This window comes from Frankliniella occidentalis, unplaced genomic scaffold (assembly GCF_000697945.3).
Source record: "Frankliniella occidentalis isolate FOCC.00 unplaced genomic scaffold, Focc_3.1 Scaffold179, whole genome shotgun sequence".
Taxonomy (NCBI): Eukaryota; Metazoa; Arthropoda; class Insecta; order Thysanoptera; family Thripidae; genus Frankliniella; species Frankliniella occidentalis.
In genome coordinates this window covers 273,578-279,155 of record NW_026267305.1, presented here as the reverse complement: position 1 = coordinate 279,155, position 5,578 = coordinate 273,578, and the positions used below count along the sequence as shown (strand labels likewise).

The 5,578-nt window shown below is 45.6% G+C and overlaps 1 protein-coding gene across 1 annotated transcript in view; it reads right to left on the bottom strand.

Annotated features, from left to right (window-relative positions):
* The window catches only part of LOC113210820 (uncharacterized), a 114,542-nt gene that overhangs the window by 745 nt on the left and 108,219 nt on the right, over positions 1 to 5,578 (bottom strand). The window lies entirely within an intron of this gene.

Here is a 5,578-nt window from a genome sequence, read left to right as displayed (position 1 = left end):
CGGTGACCGATCGTAGTATTTTGCCAAACCCCTCCCTCCCCCTTAAAAGAGGTCACGTAGTATGGGTACGATCCCTCACTATGTATCATTGCTTGTACTCTCATGCGGAGCGCTGAGAGACACCAGGCATGACGATGACGCCATTCAGTAGTGTAAGTAGGGGCGCGTGACGCGGACGGGTCCCGTCCGTCCGAACGTGCCGCAAAGCCCATAGCTACGCAGGGCCCCCTCCCTTCTAACCCGGCTCGTCGCTCGGCTCGAAGCGCAGCTCGGAGCTCGGCTCGGGCCGTCTCGGCTGAGGACCACGGAGCACAGAGAAGCAGAGATACCACTCCCAGCTTACGGGTTCGCGTCAATTCCGTACTACTAGCGCGCTCTGAAGAGCAGTACGGCCAACTACTGGGCGGGGCGGGGCGCTCAAACCCTCCAGCTGGCCGGCCGGCCGGCGGTCAGCCAGGTAGGCGTAGCGCGGGCGAGAGGGTGCCTCGTGGGGCCTCCCCAGCCGCCCGCTGAGATAATATTTCTTCCGCGGCTCACAGGAATGACCGTTTACAACAAATTTTACTTGGAAAACAATACCAGCACGGGAGTTACTCGATCGAGGTTTTGAAAATTGAAATCTATTGACTGATTCGGATTCTCTTTTTAAAAGAAAACGAAAGTTTTTCATGACCAAATGCAATCAGAGTCGAAATAACGGATATATTGGTATCAAAACAGTACAAACAATGTCAAAAATGACAATACTTTTATTTTTAGTTTGGAGTCCATGACTCGCCTATTTCACCTCTGATCGTCACAGACCATAAGATATTTTCTGTTTACTTTCCCATGTGTAGTCCAACTGTGGCCCCAGAACTGAAAGGGAAAATTACTTCAAATTAACTGTCAAATCTGTTAAATCATGTTCCTCTATTAGATGTTAGAAGTTCAGTCTTCCAAATGTGTCTCATTTATTTTTAATAATATCACAAACTAAACCCAAACTCAAACCAACATCATTCCATGTCGAACTGCATCTACAATTACCCAATCCATTGAACAGGCAATATCGTTACTTTTAATTTTGTTCTACATGTGTATAACTGTAAGCAAGGAATAAAATTATAATAATTTTAGAAATGAAAAAAGGTGCTGTTGTACAAAATACTTGTTTATCTTAACACATTCTAACTAAACTAATGTAAGAGAATACAAGTCTTACTGGTTTACCAAACAAATGTTTGACAACATCAAAGTAACGATATTGGCTGTGCAATGGATTAGTTAATTGCAGTTGCAGTTCGACAGGGAAAAATGTTGGTATACGTTTGACTTTAGTTTATGTTATTGTTAGAGATAAATGACACACAGTTGAAGACGGAATTACTAACATAAAAGGGGTACACGATTTAATTTAACAGCTTTTACAGTTTACAATTTAGTAATTTTATTGTATTAAGTTCCGAGACCAGAGTTAGACTCCTGTTTTCATACCAATCTCTGTTATTTCAAATCTAGTTGCATTTGGTAATAAAAAAGTTTCATTTTCTTTAAAAAAGAGGGATCAGAATCAGTAGTTAGATTTCAATTTTCACTGACCTTGTCATCTTCCCCTACCCCCAACAACCCCTCTCTTCAACACGTAAGCCGTTACAGAAATGACTTTTGTTTCCTCTCAGCGTACATTTCTCAAACTTTGCAATATGAGTCCTGCAGCTCTAAAAATAAGATTTTCATATTCATTTCGACCAACAAACATCACAATCGCTTGTTGAAAAGCGTTCAAATCTGGAAGTGGGCACATCTGCCAATCTCCTTCACCACGCACTGGTACTGCTGCCAACCTCACGAGCACCACAGCAGGTTGCCACCGGGGCCAAATAGTTAAAATGCGTATTTTTCCTTTTGTTGGTGTTTGTGTTATTGTGGAATAGTGTACTTATGAGGGAAACGAGAATACCTTGTAGTACTTTATCGTTAAACTAAAAATACGACAGGAAACTGTCACCAGTTTCTCGTCTTAGGTTGCCAACCCTTCCAGTACGGCATTCGTCGGGGCCGGCCTATCCCAGTGGAACCTCTGCTTCTGTGTGCTCCGTGCTGAGGACCGCGCGCGGCGCGGTAATCCAAACTCTAACCTAACTATGAAGAGACAGAACTTAATTAATTCAGAAACATTATTTTCACACCATGTCTCTATTGAGAAGTATCACTCGCAAACTGTCTACGTTCCTCTTCACACTAACTTTGTCTTAGACCCTTCAAAACATTACAAAGTATAGGAGACACAGAACACAACCCAAATCTGTTTGTGTATAAATACGTAACTAAATGTGAATAAAGATTTGTAAACTATCGATATACTTCTGCAAATTCTGCGTCCCCTGATCTGCCACTGAAATACTATAGACTAGAATAATTCTTGAATTCGTATCATCTTGCTTTCCCGATCCGTTCCTGAATGGAACTTTTTTTTTACACATTTTGAGATAGGGGTATCAAAATAATACCGGGAAAATTCTCTTGCGAAAGAAAGCCATGTTTCAGAATGTCTAAAAAAGTCATTTAAGCGGCTTTGTTTGCATGCCCCAGGTGAGCGGTTTTGTTTGAGGGTTGCAGAGGTAAGCGGGTTTGTTTCCAGTCCGCAGAGGTAAGCGGTTGTTCTTCTCAGGTGTCGCAATTACCATAGGTCTAGGCCTATGTTAAAGAGTCGCGATCTTACCAGCCCTTCAGTAAGTGAGTTAAGGGGTGACGCCACCACGCCTGGCCTCGGCACGCAGACAGGCATGAGCGTGACGGGTGTCTTCAGCTCGAGCAGTGCGAGGTCGTAGTGCAAATGACTCGCCCATTCTGGTCTCGGTGAACACCGTGGACACCGCTCCCGGAGGTGGATAGCGTCAACCTGGTAAAATGTGGAGAGAATACAGATCAGACCCTGGGTTCAACGATCTTTAATAGAACAAAATTGTCATACGACGGTTGAAAATAAAGACACGGGCTTATCGGTGAGGTACACGAAACGAGAGAAATTGTTCTATCGCTCAACCAGGGTCGAGCAACGCAATGGGCTGGGCGCGATCCATGCGTGAGCCCGGAAACGGCCGGCTGGATGGCGCGAGTTGACTGTTCAAACTGGGGTGGGGTGCTGGGTGACGTTGCCCGTACCCATTTCATCTTCAAGATTCCATTTAGACCCAACCAAGTGTAGAAAAAGCTGGAGAACCATAAGAAAGGGTACACACATATAAAGCCCAAATATTGGATTGGAATTACCACAAATCTTAAGTCCCAGGAATCCACCCCGTGGGCTGTAGCCCCTGCGAGGGGTACACCACTCCGATTCTGGGCGTACACCTACTTTTGGTCAATTTTCATTCGCCGTTACTTTTTGACTTTTTTTGACTTTTTATGTACTTTTATTTGACTTTTTTTGTGACTTTTTGATCACATTTATTTGACTTTTCGGTAATTTTTTTTTCGACATTTCGATTCGATATCGATAACGGATTGAGCGTCTAAACCTATTTCGGGTCAGCCCCTAATTCGGAGCAATTAGACCTTCACACCCTCCCTCGCTAAAATGTATGGGTTTTAATTTTTTTGGTGAAAAGGTTTTTCGTTTTCTACCAGAAAATACCATCACCTCGTCCTAGTGCGGCCCAAGCACCCCGCGCGGCCGAATTGAAAACGAACATTCATTGTTTAGGAGCAGGTGGGAGAATGTTGTGGTTATGCAATAATGCGACGCGAAACGTTTTGGCGGGCCTGGCGGAAAGCGGTATAGTCCGCTCCCAACCGCAGGACTCGACTGGAACTCGCTGTTTCGGCGCGGCCGATAGAATGAGCACCAGGCGAGTGAAACGGCCATGTGGGTGAGTGGTATTTAAATGTAGTGGACGGCGTTTTCCTGGCAATATTGTAGGGTAGGGGCTTTCTGCAGGTCGAGGGTGCAGTTTTGGCGATCGGACTTTACCGTCTCCTGGCAGACCCACCTAGACTAGCCTGTCCGAAATTGGAGGTCGAATTGAGGAGGTTTGGGGGCTAAATGATATAGGACATTAAACGATGATTTCCTGTCGCTGTCCGAAGTCCATGCGACAACGTTTAGGGGTCGCGCCACTCGATTTTCAAAACGCCCGGTGAGTTCCGTCGGAATTCCGTAATTAGCCTACGGAATTTCTTACAGTGTCGAACTACCTAATTTCCGAGTACTTACGCCAAGGGGGAAACGACTGTTAAACTTTTGTGTCAGCCGAAATCACGGATTTCCTGGATTACCCCGGATTACCCCCCCAAAATTTCGGATTACCCTAAAAATTCCCCGGATCACCCCGGATTTTTTAGAATTCCTCGTATTACCCCTGCCGTATTACCACACGGCTACCAGCCAGATTACCTTAGTCGTACCATTTGCGTACAAACTCGTACACCCAGGCCTGTACTTAAGGCGTAATAACGGCGTAATAACGCCTACTAACGTATATAAGCGTCACAGTATCGGCATTCAAACGTCCTAAAGCCATACCTCAACTGAAAATGGCCCTCTGTTATCCGAAGATATATACTTGACGATGACATTGCTTGTAGGGATGGTGTTCGCTTCCCCCGATGCTGTTTTCTGCGTACCATTGAACAGATCCAGAGCACCTAAACAGTAAAAACAAATCGACAGAAAGTTTAGTGGGGGATAAAAGCCTTACAAACAAGCAGGCCCGCTCTTCCGCCAAACAGAATTGCCAGCTCCGCTTCGCTCCGCCGGCAACTCCGTTCGGCAGCGGCCGGGCCTGCTTGGCCTGCCGGCGGCGATGGTCAGGCCTGCGGCCCGACCATTTCTGTTTTGCAATTTGCTGAAGAACATAATCACGGGCCTTCGACCCGCAAAAACTAGTCGTCCTTAAAATTTGCCCCGTAGACACGTTGTAACGGTGAGGCACCGTGACTACAACCCACCCTTCTGCTTAGAAAACGTTTTTTGGGGTGGGGTGTAGGAGTTTCCTTCCTCTTTTGCGGGTTTAGCCCGCCTTTCTGCTTTGAAAAAGCTATGCAGCGGGCTTATGCAAATGACCTCATGTGTGTCTGTGTGTCTGTCTGTCTGTTCCACTAGAAGGAGACTTGAAATTTTCAGGGTATCTTAAGGTCCACTCGTAGAGAACGAAACGCCTACGGCAAATCCTGGCAACCACGCCTAAGGGTGTGAATGGGAGTAGCCAAGGTTCAAAAATTCTCCCAATAAGTATTTTTTATTAATGTTCTCCTAAGGGGTAACTCGTCAAAATTGAGCTCAGTGAGCGAAAATTTGGTCCGTTTTGCTCTATCTCTAACCGTTGAGGCGCTAGAGGGTCTTTCTTGACGAATATAAGCTAAAAATTGCCATAGTGAACAATAAGTTGTAGAAATGGGCCTAAAAACCGCAAAATAGAAAGGAAATTCTCCCCCCACCCCCAAAAAACGTTTTCTAGGCAGAAGGGTGGGTTGTAGTCGCGGTGCTTCACCGTTACATCCCTTTTTTCGAGTCTTTGGGGCAAACTCAAAGACGACGGGTTTAAGCGGGCCAAAGGCCCGCTACATCATTCGATCATGTTCTTCAGCAAATCGC